At 38.3% G+C, this 11,321-nt stretch overlaps 1 protein-coding gene across 12 annotated transcripts in view; it reads left to right on the forward strand.

The window, feature by feature from the left end:
• The window catches only part of rbfox1 (RNA binding fox-1 homolog 1), a 315,653-nt gene that overhangs the window by 209,740 nt on the left and 94,592 nt on the right, over positions 1 to 11,321 (forward strand). Inside the window, exon 1 of one of the 12 annotated variants that reach the window (XM_020608192.1) lies at positions 2,655 to 2,676. The exons of the other annotated variants lie outside the window; for them this stretch is intronic. The gene's annotated coding sequence lies outside the window, so the exon portion shown is untranslated. Of the gene's footprint in view, positions 1 to 2,654; positions 2,677 to 11,321 lie in introns of those variants that run through there. 12 annotated transcript variants of the gene reach the window in all.

The following is an 11,321-nucleotide window of genomic DNA, read 5'->3' on the forward strand; positions in this document are numbered from 1 at the left end:
TCTGGATGGGTTTCACAGGAACTTGAGAAGATAAAGAAATGGTGTGATAGTAATATAGTATCTCTGAATTTGGATAAAACTAAATTTATGGTATTTGGGAATCGTAGACTAGATAATGAACTTCAATTGAAAATTGGGGGAGCTAATATAGAACGAGTATATGAAATTAAATTTCTAGGTGTCATAGTTGATGACAAATTCTCCTGGAAATCTCATATCAGATATGTTCAGCACAAAATAGCAAAGAATATATCGATATTGGCAAGGGTTAGATATATTTTGGATGGGAAAGCACTACGCATTTTGTATTCTTCATTGATTTTACCATTGGGAAATACATACAAAAGCTCACTTCAACCATTGTATATATTACAAAAAAGAGCGATAAGAATTGTGCATAAGTTGGGGTATAGGGATCACACCAATGTAGCTTTCATACAGTCTAAATTGTTACAATTTTTTGATTTAGTGGGATATAAGACTGCTGTGTTTTTGTATAAAGCCAGGAACAATTTATTACCTGGTGGAATTCAAAAACTATTTAATGAAAGGGATGGGGGATACAATTTAAGGGGTCAGTTAAATTTAAAAATTCATGCTATATGTACAACCAAAAAAAGATTTTGTATTTCCATAAGTGGGGTAAAACTATGGAATAATTTAAGTGTGGACATAAAAAATAGTAATAGAATTGATGAGTTTAAACATAAATATAAAGGTATGTGTCAATCAAGATATATGTAAGAACAGGCTTAATGATTAATTAGATGGAACATTGTGGGTGTGGTGTATGAATGTTAACACTCTGTAATAATTCTTTAATATATTACTTGTGTGGTGTAGAAGATAAGTATTTAAGAATGTAATTATGTAAGAATGTTAACACTCTGTTATAATTTTTTAGTATATTACTTGTGTGGTGTAGAAGAGAATTATCTATGTAGAGATACTGCTTGCAAACCAATGATGGTAAGATGATGTCATGGGGTAGGACTGGATAAGTCTGACTTCTTCCTACTCCATTCAAGCATGTACTAGGTATAAGCAAATGGAAAATGGATTAGCATTTGTTGGATATGTGTAAAATTATGTGTGTTGACATATCAACTGTCTTTACATGCTTGAAAGAATAAATCAAATCAAATCAAATTAAATCAAACTAATGCCCAAGTTGGGCTATACTGTCACTGCTAGACACTGGCTCTAATGTCTTGAGATGTACCACTGTGTAAACAAATGATCTTTCCTTTGATTTCACCAAGTTATAAAACACAAGGAGGACTGAGAATAAAACTGAACAATAGTGGGGACCAGATCGGAGAACACATTTCGTTTTGTTTTTGTAACACACCTCTAATATAATAACAGAGTGACAGATTTACTGACTGACCAGCTCTTGTTCAGTCCTTCTGAGTGCATTGCTATATGCGTTTGTGTATCAAACAGAGATGGAGCCCTCCTCAGCATTGTGTTAAACAAAATGGGAAGTGACAGGTTCACTAAAGGATAATGTGGCCAGGGCAGTGGCTAATATTACCACACACTCTCACAGACACACAACACACACAGACACAGTTTATTTACAGCAGAATTGTCTGCAACAAAGCATATCTTCGTGTTGCTTTGTGCCACCTTCATGTGGTCAAATAGGACTCCTGTGTTATCAAACTATGGCTGCTATGTGTGTGTGTGAGAGTGAGAGAGAGAGAGAGACTGATTGCATGGGGATGTTGGACTTAATGACAGCTAATTGGAGCAGCCGGAGAGTTCTTTTTGTTGCTGTATTTTGATGCCACTGTGGCCAGTTGCTTACGTTGATGAAGGCTCTAATGATGATAATGACATTTGCATTGTAAATGTGCTTCTTATGCAAACAAGAGCAGCACAGCACACTGGGATAATTAGTATACTGTAGTTGTACTAATATGATGGTACATCTTCAGTTATTTAGCCTGCTGGGGTAAACAGACTACCAAATTACATGGCACACACCAGTTATTGGGTGACTTTATTCTGTAACTCAGATTTTAAAGCTGTAATGGCACATTAGAAATATCAACAAGTCATGTAAGCACATAAGCAACTGCTAAAAATAATAATAAAAACATACCCGAGCGGGTCAGTTGACACGCTGAAAAAGGAGGGAGGGGGAAGAGAAAATAAAACAAAATAGATATAAAAATAAAAATGTTGCAGAAAACAAAACCACCAGAACAAAATGAGAACATGTCACATTACGGAGCCCCAGAGCATCCCAGCAGGGCGGGGTCAACCAGGTCAGCATCACTGCTATTCCACAGTTACAAAGTTGAACCATTTCTCTGTTTCATTGTCAACCATGACTAAATTTGACTGTTGATGCAATTATTGCTGCTAATAAACCGAAACTGTCTGCTGATTTTTTTTTTTTCTTGGCTTGGCAAGTCACTCACTCTCAAATCTGTACCTTGGTGGACCCAATATACAGACACACACAACGGGAGTAGATCACAAAAAGAGTTTATTGTATACACAAAAGGTCAGGTTACTGGGTGGAGGAGAAAGGGGGCAGAGGCAGAGCAGGTAGTGGATGAGACAGACAGGCAGCGTGGAGCTGACAGGAGTTGAGTGCAGAGTTGGGGAATGGAGAGCTGAAGAGTGGAGAGCTGGAGAGTTGGGTAGCATGTCAGGAAGCAGGTAAGTGTCGACAAACAAACCTTCGAGGAACAAACGGAAAAGGGGTGTATATGTAGGAGATTGAACTGAGAGATAATGAGCGGCAGGTGGATGCAATGATGTATGATTACGCTGGTGGGGATGTGACCGGCAGGGAGCGACAGGGAATCCGGGGAGAAAAACAATGAAAAAACAAGAATACACAAACCATGACATTAGTGTTTCAAAAGAGTACAGTAAGGTGTTTTTGACGGCTGCTGTTCTAAGAACAAACATGAAGAATGATTATGATAGGCTTTCGTTTGTTAAACCTACTGAAAGTGACTGACTGCTGTATGAGTTTAGGGCAGATTTCCACACAGTATCTGTATTGTTGTGAATGATCACAGTGTACATCACATTTTTATGTTTGGATGAAACATAAGTAACTTGGTTACTCACATGTGATTCTCACACAGCAGTGTGAGCAAAGAAACCGCAGAGTTGCAAAGTAAGCATCAGCCAGCAGGTTAATGACATTACAGTGAGTGTATACCCCCAGTAGAGAATACTCCTACATTCCGCCTAGTCTTCTCTCACTGCACTGTTTAGTGCAATGTGAGAAATATTTTTAATCTTGCTGTAGGGATGATGTATTTTTGTAGGCCAACACAGAAGCTAGCATCCCCATGGGTTCCCTCGACAAAAAGGCAATAGGATGTTTACATAAGCTTTTGTGAAGTGCATTTGAATGATGGCAATTTTAAGACAGAAAAATAATTATTGCCTGGAGTTTGCCTGCTAGAGAAGCTGCCAGAACATTCTACACAAATTCTTTGACTCTGTTTGAAGCACTGTATCCAAATTATATGGTTTGTTTCCACGACAACTCATTCCACAACTAGCTTGTTGTGTATGTATGTGTGTATGCTCTTGTCCTTCCATGCATTATTTACAGCCTGCCTGCGCTGCTTGGGAATCCTGCTATTTTCCGTGGGTGTTAAGTGTGCACAGAGAGTGTAGCTTGGCTGTGTTCATCACAGCCATTGCATAACGCTTCCAATCCCGTGTGACTTCAGGGCTGTGGCTGTGTGGAGCTAATGTCGCTGGATCCTTTCTGCAACACAAATCCCTCTGATGTCTGACTCCGCTGATGCATTGTGGCTATGTAGAGACTGAGATGAGAGTCTGCTGTGTACGTGTGTGCTAGAGCTTACATTTTTGTTCTGTCTTAGCAGTTCTTTAAATGATTTAAGCTCAATCTTTCAGCCAGGCTTCAATACCTTTGCCCACATTTGGATATACAGGCTAATAAAATGTTTTTGCATAAATGCTCAAGCATAAGATATATTAGAGCCCTTTCTCATTCCAAGGGCATCAAATACTGACAATATGTCAAGTACCAGGGTTTTTTAGCAGAGTACAGTGTTAATCCATTTGTGTCAGTATTTGACACCCACAGCAAGAGGTCTGATCATGCACCATAGTATATAAAGGGAGAAAGTCCACATTAAGAGGTGGCTGGATAACAAAATTAGTTTTGTGCCTAAACATAACCATGAAGTTTTTGTGTACTGATGCAAGTGGGTTAATGCTGTTCTGTAATGAAAACCCAGAATGTCTTATATCAAGGCCAGAGGCACCTTTTAATGTCAGAATCACACACAAAAGGTACTTGACAAATCATCTATATTTGATGCACTCGGAATGAGGAAGCATTGGATATTATTACTGCAATTTAGATCCTGATGTCCTTTTTGTTGGTCCTTGAAAACCCACATGTTTTGGCTTTGATGGGTCATTCTGCTCCTTACCTGTGCAGCTGTCTCATGCAGATTCTCTTATTATGAATTTTGAAATATCATCACTCAACTACCACAAACACTCAGCATTACAACTATTTTTATAAACAATAATGACATTTCTAAAATGATTTATCAGTAAGTGTTTGAGTACAAAGAATGGGCTGACATTTATGTTTGACAAAATATTTCTTTGTATCATACCTTCCTTCTTGACTGTAAGTACACTCTAAAGACCTACTTTGTGAGAAATGGTTGAATGTAACAAATTGTGTTTACTAAAGTTTTGTACCTGAATACAAATTTGATTTTAATTTCCATTTTATGCCACATTATATCTCTACTCAGGTGCATTTCAGAGGTAAATATTGTAGTTTTCACTCCACATACCACTTACTTTTCAGATGACAGCTTTTCATCTGCATTCGGTGATTTTCATTTTTCAGATAAATCTCTGATAAACCACAAAATTCATTTTACTTAAATCTTGTTACCATATGTATAAAAGATAGCTTTTTTTTTTTTCAGACCAGTTGTCATGATGAGTGAATAGACAAAGGAGAGAGACTGAAGGCCACAACTTCATTTTGAGCTGAAACAAAGGCTGCAGTTTTGTCTAATACTGTAGTTTCACCTAAAATAGATCCATCTACTTTACTGCGAGGAAGCGATCAAATTGTGAGGAGAGCAGAATGCAGGAAACGGTTATCCTTTTATGTGCTCATGGCTGGCTCGTGGGCCAAAAAATTACTTTTCATTTTTCCTTTTTATTGGCACCTACCTATTCCAAGTAAAGTTTGACAAACTTTTTATCACTAGAAAGCAGTAAACCTCGTGATTCAATGGTATAACCCCTTTTAAGATTCAAACATCACTGCTACTCTTTGCCCAGTCCATGTGATACATGGATGTACAGAGTAGAAGTGAATATTATCACTTTCTATCAAGAAAGAGACCCTTAACTTTGATTGATAATGTTAATCACTCCAGGCATGGTATATGTCAATGTAAAGAAAATGAACCAGGTTACTTACTGTAAAGATGTGGAGCACATTTTGGAGGAGATTCAGAGGTTAAGTTATGAGGAGGGAGCCCCAAAACAAGTTCTGAGAACAGAGATGGTCACATTGTGGACTTTGTGGCGGAGAGTATTTTGATGATGTAAGAATAGGATGGATCCCAATTTAGATCAGAGAGTACTTAAATTGTTATGCTTTTATTAAGGTATGTCAATGTGGTTAGGTTTGGGATTATAATAGACAGTTATGTAAAGCTGTAATTACTGTGCCACTAATGCAGGAGCTGCTAATGCTAATCTAACTTCTCTTCTTTGGACTGCTGTTGATACTGTTGATTATGAAATGTGTTATACCCCAGTTCTTTTATTGGACAGTTCTGAATAACGAAGGAGTCCGTCTGTTTTCATTTTAGTGCTGATTTATTTTAAACCACAACTAAAATTACAAACACGACCTGGGTTGTTCCTTCCGCCAGAGAAACATACAGAGGAGCCCCCGGAAGAAGGAGCCTGATACATTAATCAGTTTTTGGGCTAACCCCTTACACAGATGAAGTCAGTCCACAGGCTCCATCTCTTATCTAGAGCTCCACAGGCTTGGAGCAGCTGGTCATAACAAAATGAAAAATTTCGATATGTGTGTGTATTGTCACGTGGTGCGTAACTAAAACATTCATTCAGACATAATTCTAACACAGGATGAATACAAGAAAACAATTGGTGTCATGGTAACTGTAGCTCACATTGCAGAATCAACACTGTCATCTAACCTTGAAGCACAGCAGACTAGAGCAGACTTTGAATCTTACTAAACTGCATTACTAGCACATTAAAGTCTAACACATTAATTTCTAATAATTATCTGACTGATTTACTAATATCTAACAAATGCTATATTCACTTCTGTGAGATACTGACACAGATGTCATGCTGTTTATTACAAAACTACATACATGCAGGTCTATATCAGTTTACTTTTTATAGTTATGGGGTTTTCATTTTGTTTATATGCTTCAGCCACGAGCGACAAGACGTTGTGTGATAGCAAGTGGGGAGACAGAGGGGTAAACAAAGAGACAACGTAAAGGAGTCAGGTTGACTACCTCCCCTGCCACAACCACCACCTCCCCCACTGCAACTCCTGGGCCATCACAACTCCACCCTTGCTGCTTTTTGGTACATGTAGCAGGAGGGGGAAGGGGAAAGCAAGACAGGAGAACACACTGCTCCTAGCAGCAGCAGCAGTGTTCAGAGATGGTACAATTTGAAAATATGAAATCAAATGGCATTACAGGTCCTATTTTATATTTCTTTATTGGGGGTTTTTCAATTTTGCACTTAAATATTAACTTAAATATTTTTATGAGTAGTTTATCTAGTATTGTAGATTTGTTAAAAAAAAAAAAAAAAAAAAAAGGTGCCTTTTTGGAATCTCCATATGGCAACTTTGGTCTCTACCTGAACATACCCTTAGATAAAACAAACCAGAAAGCCTACTTTTAGTGCTTTTTTCACAAAGTTTGGCACTGTAATTGTCAGCTATTGTGGCTATGACTTCACTGTGTGATTAGGTTCACCGGGCACACTTACACTGAGAAACTTCAAGCCAAAACACACACACAAATTTTAGGTGAGGACAAATCCAACAGTTTCTCCAAGTTTGTACGTGACAAATTTTGGTGTACGATCACTTAGCCAGAATCTGACTTTTCCTTAGTAAACTAGAAAGTGTTATCTTTCCAGTGACACCAAGGTCATTAGTGTAATTCTTAAAATTCAAGAATAGAAACCATTTTATTTTGGGTATGCCTTTGTCGGGCTTGTGCACACAAAAGGGCACAAAAGGCACAAAAACATGAGCTGTCCTTTCTTCTGATCTTTCATCTTAAGTGTCTACTCAGCAACTGATTTCTGATGAAGGGGTGTGTCAGTCCATAAAAGACTTCGGCAAATGGTAGTCTCATGTATCCTTGCTCATGGCTTCTCCAGCAGCCCCCTTCTCCTCAAAGCAAGAGTAAGAGCTTTGGGACATCTTTCAAGATGGTGGACCAGAACAACTTCCAGGTGGATTGTGGAGTGAGGAACAATCTAATAATGGAATAGAGATTTACCCCATATCTCCCCAGTACCGGCCTTTCTTCATTGATTACCAGTGAAGTACAGAATTGATTTAGAGGGCTCTGTTCTTCTGCAATAGGGCTCAGTGCTAAACTCATGTCTACACTCCATGTGCTAGGTGAATATGAACATGTTCAACTGTGTTTTGTAATTTTTATTACTACAGATGCAATGCACTTTCATGTGCAGGCAGGCATTACCCCACACATTGTAGAGACGAGGCGGAATACATTATTAGAGGGAGGAATATATGGTGAGCAGGTTGAGTTGGGACTGGCTTTAGTAATGTCGAATCAAACCAGCTCCTCTCATCCCCTTTAAAGAGCAGGGCGGGAACCTGACTGACTGATGTCACTGATGTCAGGACATGGAAATATATGAGCAGAAAAATGATTTCCCTGTATCTTCCTCTCCTACCAGTTATGTACTCCATTCCTTAATTATGATGACTACATTATTTATGTAGAAGTACTGCACATAAATATTCATCCAGTAGTCCACTAATATGACTGACCAGCTTTTGTGCATGGAAGATAGAAAGTCTGATCCTGTAACCAGCAGCAGTTATATAGTGTACAATCCCAAATCAGAAATAAATTGGGATGCTATGTAAAATCAAAATTAAAACTGAAAATAGCAATTTGTAAATCATCTGTGTCCTGTATTACACTGAAAACAATACAGCAGCACATTATTAGATGTGACACCTCATCAATTTAATTCTTTGTTCAAAATAAACGCTTCAATTCTGATCGCTGTAACACAACAGAGAAATGAAACAGTGAAGCAGGTGATGTCAATAGGTGACTGCAATCGTGACTTGGTACAAGAGTGGCATCCAGGAAAGACGACAGGGACACCCATGCATATTTCAACAAGACAATGCAAAACCTCACACTGCACATTATTATGGCTGTGGAGGAACAGGGTGTGAGTGCTGGACTGGTCTACTTTCAGTCCCGACCTGTCCCCAACAGAGAATGTGAAATGCAAATTACATCAACAAAGACCCAGGACTGTTGCACACTTTAAAACTTGTTTGCAGGAAGAACGGGACAAAATTACACCTGACGCATTTAATCACTTGATGTCCTCAGTCCCTAAACGTCTTTTAAGTGGTGTGAAAAGGAGCAGTAACATTACACTGTGGTAAATACTTTACTGCAAAAAGAGACAAAATGGACTGTATATTCCCACAGTAGTAACAAAGGGATGTCAGAGTAAAATTTGTTCATTTGAAGAAACTGTAACTTAACAGTGATAGCAGCCACAGTGAGGTCGGACTGACTTTACCTGCAGCATAACAGGATGCAGGGTGTTTCTCATTTATCTCGACTCATGAGCTGCTTTCATATGCTGCTGCATGTAATTTTTAACATGGATCCGGATTCCCAAACACCAACTGCAGATCACCTCTGGCTGCATCCTTGTGTGTCCTGTTTGACTATATTCATATCTATAGCCACATATCGAGGTCTAGTTGATTTTATTGTATTTAAAAATAATCATCACACATATATAATGATACATAATACATTTTTCAGAGTGAATTCCTGCAGATTAGTTGTGGATTTAAGGATTATTAAAGCCTTATTAAAGCCTTATTATTAAGGCCATTAAAGTACGTACATTTGGTACCTGACCTCATGCTTCCCAGCCTGTGCGCTTGTCAGGAAAATTGCAATAAGAGGTGGCCTGAGCAGGTGTTATCACTATCCTTATTTTAGGTCAAAACAAGCATCAAAATTGCGCTGTGCTGCCTAATTTGCATACACTGCACCTCTCCTCCCACTTCAACATAAGCACATTCATTCATGGAAGGAAAATACCAAATGCATCAATGTGCAAAAAGAAAGCAGACATGCACCCGAGGAAAAATTGTATTAGGACTACGAAGGAAGCGACAGAAATTACACTGGCAGGACAATAGAGCCCTAAGACTCTTATTTGTTTTTAAAGCACTGCATGCTTTGTCAACAGGCTACATCTCTGAACTGCTCAGGTCTGTTCATATTTTAAACGTGATTGAGCACTTTTGTTTTGGCCCTAAACTGTGGAATAGTTTGCCACTAACTATTAAATCTTCTCCCTCCCCTTATATCTTTAAAACCTGCCGTGTTGTGTGTGTGTGTGTGTGTGTGTGTGTGTGCATAGCATGGATTTCATATAATGATGCAAAATGCAAATCAGGCAATTACAAGCCCCAAAGCCAAGTATTAAAATTAATGCCAGCACCAGATGTGATGGAAACGAAGTAAATTTCTGATGTGTAATTAGCATACTGTACTGGAGAGCAGGTCCAATCTCACACAAAAACAGAAACAAATACAAACATCAACATGTTTTATCAGCCTTTTATTGCCATCACATTTTATAGTTACTGTAAAAGTACATAACTTTGCTTTGTTTACATCATTTGCTTTGCTTTATGGATGTGGTTAAATACACTCACCGTCCAATTTTTTAGGTCTACCTGTACAGTTGTATGCAATTCAAAGCAACACTTCTGCCTTAACATTTGTGTTTATGAAGCTCAAAATATTTCAGTTTTTAGAGAAAATGTCATAAATGTATAAACTCAATTATAAGTTTATTATTGAGGTCATAGTTAAAGATGGTACTGTACTGGTCTACATTATGTTCAGAGGTGTTGCTATATTTTTGTCCTCCCCAGCTACATACCTGAGAGAGTCAGAATATTAGGAACACCTCTGAATATAATGTAGTCAGTACAACACCACGTTTAACTATGGCCTCAGTAATAACAGCTCTTTAATGGGTGTGTTTACTATGGAACTTAGACACACCTTATCAGGCAACAGGAGCAGAGGGGCTGCCAGAAGCCACAGGGGAACTGGATAGGAGTTGAATGGCAGCTGAATGAATTACAGTTAATGAATACATTTAACTGAAAGGCCCATATCATCCAGCTGTCTTGACTTCTGTGCAGAATGTCAACAAAGACTTGAAAGTTCAATGGTTTTGCATGTACAGCACATAACATGCTACATTATTGTATACTTGGGCATAATTCTAAATCAAGCTTGTACCTATTGTTGTACAGCTACGCTATATGATTTTCATTTGAGAAAAACAGTATTGTAATTAATGTTTATGCTCTGTTTCTTTCTAGACATGCTGTAGATGTGTCCGTTATTAATTTGCATTGTTAACAAATGTGATGCAGTTGTTTTTGCTTATTATAATAAGTAATGTCTGTTCAGTGTTTTCTATGTTGTCTCCAAAGTTTTGCTATAGCTTTTGTTCAACCTCTTTGTAGAATTCTGGAAAATTCAGATTTGTCCACATTGCTTATTACACTCCATGACCTTTTAGGAATTTTTGATAAAGTATCTTCAGCAATTCTTTCTGCTCATCTCCTTCTCTCAACTTTGGATTGGTCCATTTTTACTCTCCTGCTCTCTCACACACAAAAAAATTGGGTTTTGGATCAGTTTAAAGTGTTAGCCGTGATGCTTCTGAGCAAAGCGGGTGGAAGCTCCTCTTCACGTTGCCTTGGAAACGCACAAAGAAAATGTCTGATATTAATCCTTGGAGGACCTCTAACGTGTGTGTGTGTGTGTGTGTGTGTGTGTGTGTGTGTGTGCGTGCGTGCACATGCATGGATGTACAGTATCTGTCAGTTTGTGTGTGTTTGTGTGTGTCTGTGTATGTTTACATGTCTTTCTATGTGAGCTGTGTTCAGTCGATTTACTTGGTTACATATTTATGCTCATCCTGTGACTGGG

Source organism: Monopterus albus, unplaced genomic scaffold (assembly GCF_001952655.1).
Source record: "Monopterus albus unplaced genomic scaffold, M_albus_1.0 scaffold92.1, whole genome shotgun sequence".
NCBI lineage: Eukaryota > Metazoa > Chordata > Actinopteri > Synbranchiformes > Synbranchidae > Monopterus > Monopterus albus.